The sequence below is a fragment of the Tachyglossus aculeatus genome, chromosome 7, assembly GCF_015852505.1.
Source record: "Tachyglossus aculeatus isolate mTacAcu1 chromosome 7, mTacAcu1.pri, whole genome shotgun sequence".
Lineage (NCBI taxonomy): Eukaryota > Metazoa > Chordata > Mammalia > Monotremata > Tachyglossidae > Tachyglossus > Tachyglossus aculeatus.
Genome location: NC_052072.1, coordinates 38,087,506 through 38,100,832, shown reverse-complemented (window position 1 = coordinate 38,100,832; position 13,327 = coordinate 38,087,506). Strand labels below are relative to the sequence as shown.

Here is a 13,327-nt window from a genome sequence, read left to right as displayed (position 1 = left end):
CCTGGATCCCAGGACAACTCCACAACTCCACACACTACACAAATGTGGGCAATGTCCTCTTAGCTAAAACCACCAAGGCATCTGTCCCTAGGTATTTCCATTAGGCTAACCTGGATTCCAGCGGGACTGTTCTTAGAAATGAATTTAATAGCTCTTAGTCCCTAGTATAAGCTAGGCCCTATGAGATAAACAAACATCAACTCTTTCCAACCATTACGGTACTCTGTTACAATAAACTAAATGTGTCCCTAGGGATGAAAAAGTTAATAATCTCTCCAGAGTGCGCAATTCACTGGCAAGGCCTAAACCTAGGCACTGAGAGAATCAGACTCATTACCATTCTCCTTTCAATCAGGGCAATCAGTCTAGCTAAAGTCAGCCGATCGTACTTATTGAGCGCTTACTGTTTGCAGAGCACTGTACTAAGTGCTTGGGAGAGTACAGCAGAACAATAAACAGACACATTCCCTGCCCATAACGAGCTTTACAGTCGAGCGGATGATCTTACAGTTTAGAGGCTACTTGCCAGTTTCTGGTGGGCCCAAACAGCGAACGTTTCAGTGTGTTGCATTATCAGGAAAATCCACTATTTCATTCAATTTTAGATGTATTCTTGGGAATGGAAGACAGAGTCCTCAGATTTTTGAAAGGGATTAGCAAGGTCTTTCTTCATTAGCAGGTTTGCGGGCATAGAATTTGAAAGGCAACTGTCAGCAGATCCCAAGGAAAATTCAGCATTCTAGACTGTAAGCTCCTCTCTAGACTGTAAGCTTTTTATGGGCAGGAAATGAGTCTACCAACTTTCTTATACTGTACTTTTCCAAGGGCTCAGTAAAATGCTCTGCACACAGTAGGTGCTCAGTAAATGAGAAGTAGTGGATATAGCACAGTCCTGGGAGTCAACAGGACTTGGGTTCTGATTCTGGCTCTATCACTTGTCTGCTGTGTGACTCTGGACAAGTCACTTCACTTCTCTGTGCCTCAGTTACCTCATCTGTAAAATGAGGATTAAGACTAGGAGCCCCATGTGGGACTCTAGACTGTAAGATCATTGTGGGCAGGGAATCTGTCTGTTTATTGTTACATTATACTCTCCGAAGTGCTTAGTACAGTGCTCTACACACAGTAAGCAATCAACAAATAGGACTGAATGACGTGGCTCAGGGAAAGAGCACGGGCTTTGGAATCAGAGGTCATGGGTTCAAATCCCAGCTCTGACAATTGTCAGCTGTGTGACTTTGGGCAAGTCACTTCACTTCTCTGTGCCTCAGTTACCTCATCTGTAAAATGGGGATGAAGACTGTGAGCCCCCCGGGGGACAACCTGATCAACTTGTAACTTCCCCATAGCTTAGAACAGTGCTTTGCACATAGTAAGCGCTTGATAAATGCCATTATTATTATAAATGAATGAAAGTGGACTGTGTCCAACCTGATTAACTTATATGTACCCCAGTGCTTAGTACAGTGCCTGGCACGTCGCTGAACAAATACCATAAAATGAATAAATAAAAAATAAAATACAATTGATTGATCCTATAGTAAGCAAGCAATAATAAAATACCTCCTCCAAAATTACCATGCTGCTCTAAAAAGATTTGGGGGTCTTTTGGATCTAGAATCTATGTTGTCAGACCTCAGATGGGGGAGTGAGGAAAGGGGCACGGAAATTGAGAACAGTATGTCCTTCCAGAAAGAGATTATAACCTAGATGGCTCTCTGGATGCATAATAGCCAGTTACCGCTCACTCATAACAACCAGGTGTCTTATCACAACCGGCATAAGGGGCTGCTGGCTCTATATTCTTTTCACATGACAGAAAAGGGACAGGAAATTGGATTTTTAACTCCAGGATTTTTTGGCCTCAGGGAGAAAAGAAACATGAAAAAGAACCCATGATTTTATAAATGTTCAATTAATTCTAATTTGGCCTTGGACAGAGCTGTCTCTATAACTCTAATGGATGCCAAGGAATAGAGTGGTCCCTTATGGGGGCTAAGCATTCCTTTGGCCTTCTTTTACGCGAAATAAAAGTCTTCTAACTTTTCCTACTGTGATAAAACCTGGTCAGTCACACTGGGATAACTCAAAGATCTGGTCAAGGATCGGGTGGGGAGGCTATCTCTGGCCTGAGAGTGCAGAGCTGATGTCCAGTGGAAAGAGCACAGGCTTGGGTGTCAGAAGACTCGGTTTAATCTCAGCACCACCGCTTGCCTGCTATGTAACCTCAGGCAAGTCACTTCACTTTTCTGTGCCTCAGTTACCCCATCTGTAAAATGGGGATTAAATCCTCCTCACTCCAACTCAGACTGTGAGCCCTTTGTGGGACAGGGATTGCATCTAACCTGATTACTTTGTATTTACCCCAGCGTTTAGAACAATGCCTGTCACATAGTAAACCCTTATAATCATAAAAAAGAGTTCCAAAACTGTCTTTGTCCTCCCTGTTCCAGGATCCCAATGTGTTTTTAAAGCAAAATAAAGATCAGGAAAGGAGGAACGAACCACTACATGGTTTTGCGTAACAGAGCCATTGATCACCCCCTTACTTTGGTTAGAGCCAATTATACCATCAACTTTCAAGAACTTTTCTAGACTGTGAGCCCACTGTTGGGTAGGGACCGTCTCTATATGTTGCCAACTTGTACATCCCAAGTGCTTATTACAGTGCTCTGCACACAGTAAGCGCTCAATAAATACGATTGATTGATTGATTGATTAAAGAATATTTGAAGAGAAGCAGCATGGCCTAGTGAAAAGAGCACAAGCCTAGGAGTCAGAAGACCTGGGTTCTAATGCCCCTCATCTGCTGTGTGTCCTTAGACAAGTCACTTAAATTCTCAGTGCCTTATCTTCCTCATCTGTAAAAAATGGGGAGAAAATACCCAAAATACCTCCCTGGTAACCTCAATTCCGGACAGGAACTGTGCCTTATCTACTTATACTGTATCTTCCCCAGCACTTAGCACAGTGCTTGACACAAAGTAAATGCTTCACAAATACCTTTATTATTATTATTATTATTATTGCAAATCAGAGCTCAGCCAGTCAATCTCAAAGGCATTTACTCCTTAAAGTAATGGTAATGACCACGAAAAATTCCCTAAAATTTGAAACATGTTCTCCTTTTTGTTTTTAAATTCTTTTTCCCATCATCCCTCCTCTTTCACAAATGACAAATGAGACTGACCCCTGTTTCAAATGGGAGAATCGTGAGGGCTTTGGAAAGTAACTCTGTCAGTGAAGACTAATTTTTCCATCAGCCGCGTTAGAACCCCTGAAAACCAAAAGAGTACAGGATTTGCAAATATAAACCTGAAACCACACTATTTCTTCTCTACAGGGCAGCCAGGGGAAAGACTGCTATTCAGGGCACAGGCTTTTCAGATTTCAAAATCACTTTAGGACCGGTTGTCTCAAGGCATCTGCCAGCCCTAATCAGGGGTTTGTGCAATTGCACTAATTAGAATAGGACACAGCCGTGGATCTGCAGGGAACAGAGTTACCTAAGCATTTAATAATACGCCAAAACCTGAATTGGGATACCGTATTTCCTCCTATACTGCTGAAGTCCAAGTCCAATTAGAGACTGTTTCATTTGGAAAGGACTCCAATTCCAAATCCTTAAAGATGAAAGGACCAGATATGAGTAGAGACATTCGCAAGCTGTTTTGTTGTTGAATACATGGAGGGTGATGTAAAGTAGGGCTGGATCAGCCTAAATCCAGTTGGGTTGGGTCACTTACCTCTAATACATCTGATTCTGGAGCATAGGATTCATTCCAGACCCACTGATCTGGGTCACGCACGCCTGGAATATGCTCAAAGCTTCAGTGACTTCTATTAAAAGTTCTCCATCTTAAAACATGTGTTCCAAAAAAACTTGAGTCAGGGTGTTCTTAAAGTCCTGGGGCAGCTTCAAACTTTTGGCACCCAGATGGAGAACAGAAATTATAAATGGAGTAGAAAAGCACATTTGAATCATTTTATAAGCCATATCCTTTAAAGGCCATGTTCTAATTTCAGATCCCTGATTTATCAGTAGGCTCTGGTTCACTGTGGACTTCGGTAACCGAGCTGAAGTCTGTAACGGTGAGGCGTGGAAAAGTTTACTTAAATAAAGTTAAATAAAGTTTACTTAAATAAAACTTTAAGGTTTTAAGTGCCTTTTAAAATTTCTCTTTATCCCACGAATGTCCAAAGAATTTAGAGTTTTTACAAGGACTTTATGACACCCTAAACTTTAACTAAATTCCCTAACATTTCACAATCAATCAATTAATGGATTTATGGAGCGCTTAGTGTGTGCAGAGCATTGCAGCGTGACTCAGTGGAAAAGAGCACGGACTTTGAGGTCCGTAGTCATGGGTTCAAATCCTGCTCCACCAATTGTCAGCTGTTTGACTGGGCAAGTCGCTTAACTTCTCTGTGCCTCACTTACCGCATCTGTAAAATGGGGATTGACTGTGAGCCCCCCGTGGGGCAACCTGATCACCTTGTAACCTCCCCAGTGCCTAGAACAGTGCTTTGCACATAGTAAGTGCTTAATAAATGCCACTGTTATTATTATTATTATTATTGTTTGGGAGAGTACAATGAAACAGTTGGTAGACATCCCTGCCCACTACGAGTTTACAAAATGGTAGGAAAAGCAGACTGACTATGGTGAATGATTAATTTCAGTAGAGAGTGGGTAGTTAGATTCCCATACCACAAGACGCCTTTCATTCATTCATTCAATCGTATTTATTGAGCGCTTACTGTGTGCAGAGCACTGTACTAAGTGCTTGGGAAGTACAAGTTGGCAACATATAGAGACGGTCCCTACCCAACAACGGGCGCTGGCTCCCTCCCTCTTCCCTGTGGTCTATGCACTTGGATCTGTGACCACTGGGCATTTGATATTCACCCCATCCTCAACCCCATAGCACTTATGTACATATCTAATTCTATATTATAAATTATTTATATTTATATTAATGTCTGTCTTCCCCTGTAGACTGTAAGGTTTATGTGAGAAGCTTTAGAGAAGCAGCGTGGCTCAGTGGAAAGAGCATGGGCTTTGGGGCCAGAGGTCATGGGTTCGAATCCTGGCTCCGCCACGTGTCTGCTGTGTGACCATGGGCAAGTCACTTAACTTCTCTGAGCCTCAGTTCCCTCATCTGTAAAACGGGGATTAAGACTGTGAGTCCCACGTGGGACAACCTGATCACCTTGTATCCCCCCAGCGCTTAGAACAGTGCTTTGCACATAGTAAGCGCTTAACAAATGCCATCATTATTATTATTATTATTATGTGAGCAGAGAATGTGTCAGCCAACTCTGTTCTCTCCCAAGTGCTTAGTAGAGTGCTCTGTACAAGCTAAGCACTCAATAAATACCACTGATGATGATGATAATAACAGTTATAACTATGGTATTTGTTAAGTGCTTACTATGTCCCAGGCACTGTACTAATAAGCACTGGAATGGATATAAGCAAATCGGGTCCCCTGTGGGGCTCCCAGTCTTAATCCCCATTTTACAGATGAAGGAACTGAGGCCCAGAGAAGTGAAGGGACTTGTCCAAGGTCACACTGCAGACAAGTGGCAGGGCCGGAATTAGAACTCATGACCTTCTGACTCCCAGGCATGACAAGAGAAGTGTGTAGAATAAAGTTTTGGATGGAACTAGTGTTAAATCACCTGATGTTGGGTGAGGGGAACCTGTCTGGAGCGGGACCTAATGATGGTGGAACAGATTTTCCACAGAATTAATGTTTTGAATATGATAGTGCTCTCTAGTTCTGTGATGCATGATGGCTACACTGGAAGGCTGCTACTGCTGCCACAAAAACTGAGTGAGAAACTAAAGTTTTTGTATTTTAAAATGGGAAAAACCTGAGACATGGTGCCACTAATCATGAATTGGAACACATAGCGGGTGGACTGTAAAGTAAAACCAAGAACACGGGTCAGTTGTATTATCTTTGAAATTAATTACTGCTGCAGTACTTTGCCAAACTCTTTGTAAGGACAGAAAAAAGAAATGACATTCTTGGGTCAGAACAAGTCTCTTTGGCCCGGTTTGGAGCCTTGATAACAGCATATTTGAAGGAAACATGGTTTCATTTGCTGCTTTTCAACATTACAACTCATGAGTAGTGGATAAATATGTTATCTCCATTTTACTGATTATCCAACTGAGGCAAGAAAAGTCACTTGCCCAGAGTCATGTAGGAAAATTTGTGGAAAGGATGAATCACTGTAGACCTCCGGACTCTGGGGAATTGCCCAACCACTTAACTTGCTGAGTCGTGTTGCTTTATCATCATCACGTCACTACCAGTAAATCAGAATGGAAGGCAAAATGTTGTAGATTTTAGGCTCCTGTTTTCTAATTCTGAAGCAAAATGGCCTAGCAGATTGAGCACGGGCCTGGAAGTAGGAAAAACTTGGGTCCTAATCCCGGATCTGTCACCTGTCTGCTGTGAGGCCTTGGGCAAGTCACCTCACTTCTCTGGGCCTCAGTTCCCTCATCCGTAAAGTGGGGATTAAGACTGTGATCCCTATGGGGCACATGGACTGTGTCCAACCTGAACAACTTGTATCTATTCCAGCGCTTAGTACAGTGCCTGGCACGTAGTAAGTGCTTAACAAATACCATTAAAAAAAAATCTCATTTTATCCTCACAACATCTTTGGGAGGTAAGGAGAGACAGGTTATCACTACCCCCATTTTACAAATGAGAAAACTGAGGCACAGAGTGCTTAAGCGACCTGATTAAGATCACAGACCAGGCCCAGGGGCAGAGCCGAGACTAAAACCCAGATTTGACTCCCAGCCCCAGGCACTTTCTGCTATACCATCCCGCCTACTCAAGAAAATGACGTTTATTCCTACATAAGGATAGCCCCGCTTGCAGGTGCACTCTGCCACACAAGCCTCCGGGAGGTGTTAAGAATGATCCAAACTGAAACTGAATAATAGCCAAAGATAAAGTGGGGAAAGGGAAGGAGGGGCCAAGGAATCAAGGGGGAGAAAGGATGGGGGGAATAATGGGAGGGGACAATTAAAGACCCGTTAGCACCCGTGACTATGATAGCAGAGCCTAAGGAAGCTTCAGGGTGAGGAATTAATTAGTGGAAGTGCCAGAACCCATACTTTCCCAGCAGAAAAGACCTGCCTAGCATATAAGAAATTAAAAGCACATCTCCTCCAAGAGGCCTTCCCTGACTGCCCCTTCTCCCACTCCCTTCTATGTCACTCTTGCACTTGGATTCTTGGAATTGCACCCTTTATTCACCCCTCCTTCAATCCCACAGCATTTATGGAAATATACTTATATTCATGTCTGGCTCCCCCTCTCAACTGTAAACTCCTTTTGGGCAGGGAATGTGTCTACTAACTCCATTATATTGTGATTTCCAGTGCTTTGAAAACAGTAGGTATTCAATAAATACAATTGATTGATAAATACAATCCAGGAATACAATTGATGGATAATGTTACAATCCTGAGGGAGGTAACAAAGCACTTCCTTAGGGAGCCGCCTCAACCTGGAACCCTCCAAATGCCCAGAAGCCCATCAGAGAGCCACTTCCTGGACTCAGAGTAGATTCAGTGGATTTTCATGGGGAAGTCAAGTGTTCTAGACTTTGACATCTTCTCTCTGTTAGCTATTCCACCTATTGGTTCCTCCCACAGTGGGGAAGTAAGTAGGTTAATAAAATCCATGGGAGAGGCTGGGGTTTAGGGGCATTACAGTCTAGTTGAGGCAGTCTGGTGAGTTGGAAAAAGCCCTGGCCTCGTCAGGTGAGTCAGTCTCATCTAGCTTCATCATTGACCCAAAAGCAAACTGGATTTCCTTTACCCTGATTCTTACTTCTCCATCGGCAAAATTCAGATATTAATACGAGTGGGTAATGCTCTCGTCAGGATGTGGTAGTAACAATATTTATTAAACGCCTCCTGGGTGCCAAATATGTCATAAAAGCCGGGATGAAATACACAGGTGAGAATCAAACCTATTCCCTGGCCCCCAAGGGGCTCCTTATTTTAGAAGAAGGAATGGGGAGAGGACTGGTTACAGATACCTAAGGAAAGATAAAACAATAAAACCTCTAAACAACATAAAAGACACGGATAATGATAAATACAAAAAATCCAATAGAGAGTAAGTCTGGAGGCTAGAGAGCAGAGTTTCAGAGTCCTTACAGCCCAGAGACCAACAGTAAGGACAGTCACAGCCGTAACCACAGTAACTGCCCCAGCCCCCGGCCCAGTCTCCACAGCCTGAAGCCCCCTCGGGCTTCCAAGTGCTTTTCTTCTTGTGGAGACCCAGGATGGCACGTTATGATGGGAAGCGGGGGTTCCGGAAGATGGAACTCAGGGTTCTGGTGGCTTGGCAAGCGGATAAGGCTTCAAAATAGTGACAATCAATCACTCAATCATATTTACTGATTCGTGAAATCACTTCTCTAACCTGAACGCACCAAGGTCCGATAAATTCAAGATGGGATATTTTTCACCCCCTGAATCGATCGTCCTGTTAAAGGGCAAAATTCCACCACGAAAGGAAACAGCACTGGTCTAGTGGAAAGATCACAGGCCTGAGAGTCAGAAGACCTGGGTTCTAATCCCGGCTCTGCCATTTGTCTGCTGTGCGACCATGGGCAAGTCACTTAACTGTTCTGAGCCTCAGTTTCTTCAAATGTAAAATGGGGATTGAGACTGCGGAACCCCATATGGGACATGGACTGTGTCCAACCTGATTACCTTTTATCTACTCCAGCGTTTAGTACAGTGCCTGGCATGCAGTAAGTACTTAACAAATACCATTAAAAAGAAAAAAAAAAATAACAGTCCTTGGCTGTGAAGGGCAGATTCTGTAGCCTGATTTCCTCGACTAGGGCAAACCCTCTTTCTTTCCACCTTCGGGCAGGAGCCGGCCATCTGCCACTCTTTCACTGGGGAAACTGTGGGCTGTAATACCAGATGACTGATCATCTTGGGACTGAGACTGAGTGAACTGCTCAAGAGAGGGTGGTTTCTCATCAGAGGAAGGGAGGGAGAGGTAGATACTCTTGGGTGGGACAGATGTGCAGACACCCAAGCGCTTAGTACAGTGCTCTGCACACAGTAAGCACTCAATAAATATGATTGAATGAATTAGAGGAAGAACTGGGGTGGGAAGGGTGAAATGAGGTGGGGGAACAGTAGGCTGGGCCAGTAATCAATCTCTCTTCCATCATCACCCAGTGGTGCTCGCTAGAGAAGCAGCATGGCTCAGTGGAAAGAGCATGGGCTTGGGACTCAGAGGTCATGGGTTCAAATCCCAACTCCGCCGCTTGTCAGCTGTGTGACTTTGGGCAAGCCACTTAACTTCTCTGGGCCTCAGTTACCTCATCTGGAAAATGGGGATTAAGACTGTGAACCCCACGTGGGACAACCTGATCACCCTGTATCCTCCCCAGCGCTTAGAACAGTGCTTTGCACATGGTAAGCACTTAATAAATAACATCATTATTATTATTATGTTATTATTATTACTGGGTTGGAGTTTCATGTCGAGGTGGCAGTGTTAGAAACACTGACCCGGGGGGCTGCTGCGTGGGAGAGAAGCCGCCCCTCCTCAATGCCACTAGGACTCCAGTTGGCCCCAGGAAGACCTGAAACAGAGGCACTGGGGAGGTTTTCTCGACCAATGGCCTGGCTACCAATTCTGCCAGTACTGCCACCAGGAGCCTTGAAACCCTCGTTATCATCATCCTGGTCTTTTATTTTGGGGTTTCATCTTCCTTTAAGGACCTGTCACCAATCCCTTACACTCCCATCCTCTTAGATGGTGAGCCCCCTGGGGACCAGAGACTGTGTCTCTAGCTCATTTATGTATTTATGTATTATGTATTTTATTTCTGTATACAGGGCTCGGTACAGTGCTTTGCACAGAGTAGGCCCTTAGTAGATGCTATTACAACTGCTGTGTCTGTAAAACGACTCAAAACCTCCCACGAGGAATACAGGTTAATCTAATGGGAAGCAAAAGGCTGCATAGGTAACTTAGTACGAGTAATAATATTTATTAAGTGCTTATTGCGTGCAGAGCACTGTACTAAGTGCTGGAAAGGAATACATAGGTGGGAATTAGACACGGTCCCTATCCATGGACATTTGGTATCACAGCCCACAACAATTTCCACAGTCCAAGAGTAGCGGACCACCAGCTCCTGCCCAAAGGTGGGAAGAGGGTTTGCTCTAATTCAAGGAAATCGGGCTGTGGAACCTGTCCTTCACAGCCAGGGACTGTTTCTTTTTCTTTTTTTAATGATATCTGTTAAGCATTTACTACGTGCCAGGCACTGTACTAAACTCAGGGGTAGATATAAGATAATCAGGTTAGATACAATCCATGGCTCAGGTGGGGCTCATAGTCTAAATCCCCATTTTAAAGATGAGGTAACTGAGGCTCAGAGAAGATAAGTGACTTGCCCAAGGTCACCCAGCAGGGGCCTGGCAATCTAAAAATACAAATGGAGAGATGGGATTTGCAGCAGATACATAAAAGATGAGACAAAAGACTAAGACAGCATAAAATATGATTTAGAGAGTCTGAGCACGGCATAGTGAGAAAATTGGCATGTGTTCTGAATTCACTGGTTCACAGGTTTTCTCAGGTTCTACAGACAAAGAGGAGACTGGGTGTTCGCTTTGACAGACGCATAGAGTCATCGATGAGTCAGTCAGTCAATCAATCGTATTTATTGACTGCTTACTACGTGCAGAGCACTGTAGAAGGCGCTTGGAAGAGTACAACATAACAGAGACATTTCCTACCCACAGTGAGTTCACAGTCTAGAGGGAAGGGAGTCTCATTGCTTCTCCCTTCTTAGAGATGACAGCATTTCCTGGGCGGCTAGGGGATTGGAGCAAACCAAGAGATGTCTCCCCTCTCAGGGTCGCATCTGGAGAGTTTCTAATACTCTACCAGTCTCGACTATGGGAGGGAGTGCCAAGCAGAGGCATACCCATTCTATTCCTAGCTTGGGCAGTGGCTAGTGAGTAGAAGGCAATCTGCTACAAGTCAAAATTCACCTGTGCAGGGCAGCAGCGGCGTGGGAGAGAGTCGAGTTTATGGCACAGAAGGAGGCGATGGTAAACCACTTCCAGATTCTGACAAAGAAAGCTCTATGGATACACTACCAGAATGACTGCAGGGTGAGGAGTTTGGGAGAGATGGGTTGGAAACAACTCGACGGCATAAGACAAGACTAGAGATGTCACAAAGACCTGCCATCTTTCTTGTTTCCTCTGCAGGTATGATAGCGAAACAGCACTTGCGTAGAAATAGGTCACCAGCCCAAACTCAGCATCTACCAACTCCATTATATTATACTCTCTCAAGCACTTGGTACAGAGCTCTGCACACGGAAGTGCTCAGTAAATACAACTGACTCACTGAGTGATCGATCCTGTAGTTTCTGGTTGAGCTAGGGAATGCTAGCTTCCTGTTTCTAGAAGAGGAGAAACCATGAGACGTGACAAAGTTCTCTTAGAGAAGCAGAGTTGGCTAATGGAAAGAGCTCAGGTCTAGAAGTCAGAGGACCTGGATTCGAATCCTGCATCCACCACACACATGCTGTGTGACCTCCTAAGTCTCCTAACTCCCATTAGGAAGTGAAACACATTTCAACTTGAGACTTCCCTCCTCTACTGGACAACAATTTGGATGGATCTTGCCAAGCCTGAGCTGTCTAATACCAGACTATCTGCCAGCTTGTACCCTTTATCATTTCCCAATGAGCTCCTAAGGGCTTAGGCTTGTCTACTGGATCTGAGGGCAAGTCACTTCACTTCTCTGTGCCTCAGTTCCTTCACCTGCAAAATGAGGATTCAATACCCGTCCTTCCTACTTAGATTGGGAGGCCTATGTGGGACTTGATGATCTTGTAACTACTCCAGGGCTTCGAACAGTGCTTGACACTTAGAAAGCACTTAACAAGTACCACAATTATTATCGCTTGGTCATACAATCGTGCAAATGAAAGGGAACGGAGGAACTGTGGGCACTAAATTCCTGGCACCAGTCCTAAGTCTCCTAACTCCCATTAGGAAGTGAAACACATTTCAACTTGAGACTTCCCTCCTCTACTGGGCAACAATTTGGACGGATCTTGCCAAGCCTGAGCTGTCTAATACCAGACTATCTGCCAGCTTCTACACTTTATCATTTCCCAGTGAGCTCCTAAGGGCTTAGGCTTGTCTACTGGATCCGAGGAGAGAGTCATACAGCACAAACACAGTCGGCAGATTTGATCAGGACCAGCAGTTTCTGAAGCTCAAACCAATTTTGAAAAGCCCTGCTTACTAATCCCCCCACAGCACGGCCCAAGCCTTTAATACGGCAGTGGTAAAACAATGGCCCCACTTGAGAACGTCGGAGAGAACCCACTCTCACAGTACCGGGAGTTGGGTTTGACTCATGGTCTGACAATCTCGATCCAATCCTGTCTGGGCACTCCTTTTTCGCGTCTTTTATCATCCATTCCCCACACTCCCTCGCGGACCTCTTGCACTTAAGATGTGAAAAAATACTGAGTGTCATAACAGCAGAATAGGACTGGCCTGCTTTTACCCTTGAATAGGAGTTCAGCCCTATGGGGAGGCAGGCTGGGGGATGCCCGAGATAGTAAAGAAACAAGGTCACTGCCCTCCAGGAGAATGAACTGGATGTAGTCACTAGCCCCATTCACCAGGAAACTGTGAACAAGCACTACAGCCTAGCAGAGAGAGCACAGGTCTGGAATTCAGAGGACCTGGGTTCCAATTCCGGCTCCATCACTTATAGGCTGCGTGACCTTGAGCAAGTCACTTCACTTCTCTGGGCCTCGGTTTCCTCGTCTGTAAAACGGGGATGAGATGCCTGTTTTCTTTTCCCCAGAGACTGTGAGCCCCATGTGGGACAGGGACCGGGTCCAATATGACTACCCTGTATCTTCCCCAGCACTTGGTACAGTGCTTGGCACAAAGTAAACGCTTAACAATTCCACAGTTATTATTGTAGAAAACACGAGGGGTGACAGCCATCCGACCGAGTCCCAGAGGCAGGGTTCGGCTCTCAGGAGGCACCCTCAGATGTGGAATGCCACACCTAATACTTGACACATCACATTGGCAGAGTAGATGGAGGAGCTAATGAAAGCATTCATGAAGCCCAGGTCTGTCTGGGAGGTGACTGATGATTAGCAGTATATCAGGCCTTGGAGGCTTTCCCAATTTAATCTCAACGGGGTCTGTCCTCTCCTTTAAGTTTTCAGTCACAGGAAAAGCCTTAAGGTGGCAGTGGAA

General features: G+C 44.8%; 1 protein-coding gene and 1 non-coding gene across 2 annotated transcripts in view; one reads left to right on the top strand and one right to left on the bottom strand.

Moving 5' to 3' along the window:
- XXYLT1 (xyloside xylosyltransferase 1) overlaps window positions 1–13,327 on the bottom strand; it is a 233,548-nt gene that overhangs the window by 18,280 nt on the left and 201,941 nt on the right. The gene's annotated exons all lie outside the window — the stretch shown is intronic.
- LOC119931264 lies at window positions 10,927–11,064 on the top strand. Its single transcript, XR_005452114.1, has one exon. It is a non-coding gene; the product is annotated as a small nucleolar RNA SNORA7 (small nucleolar RNA).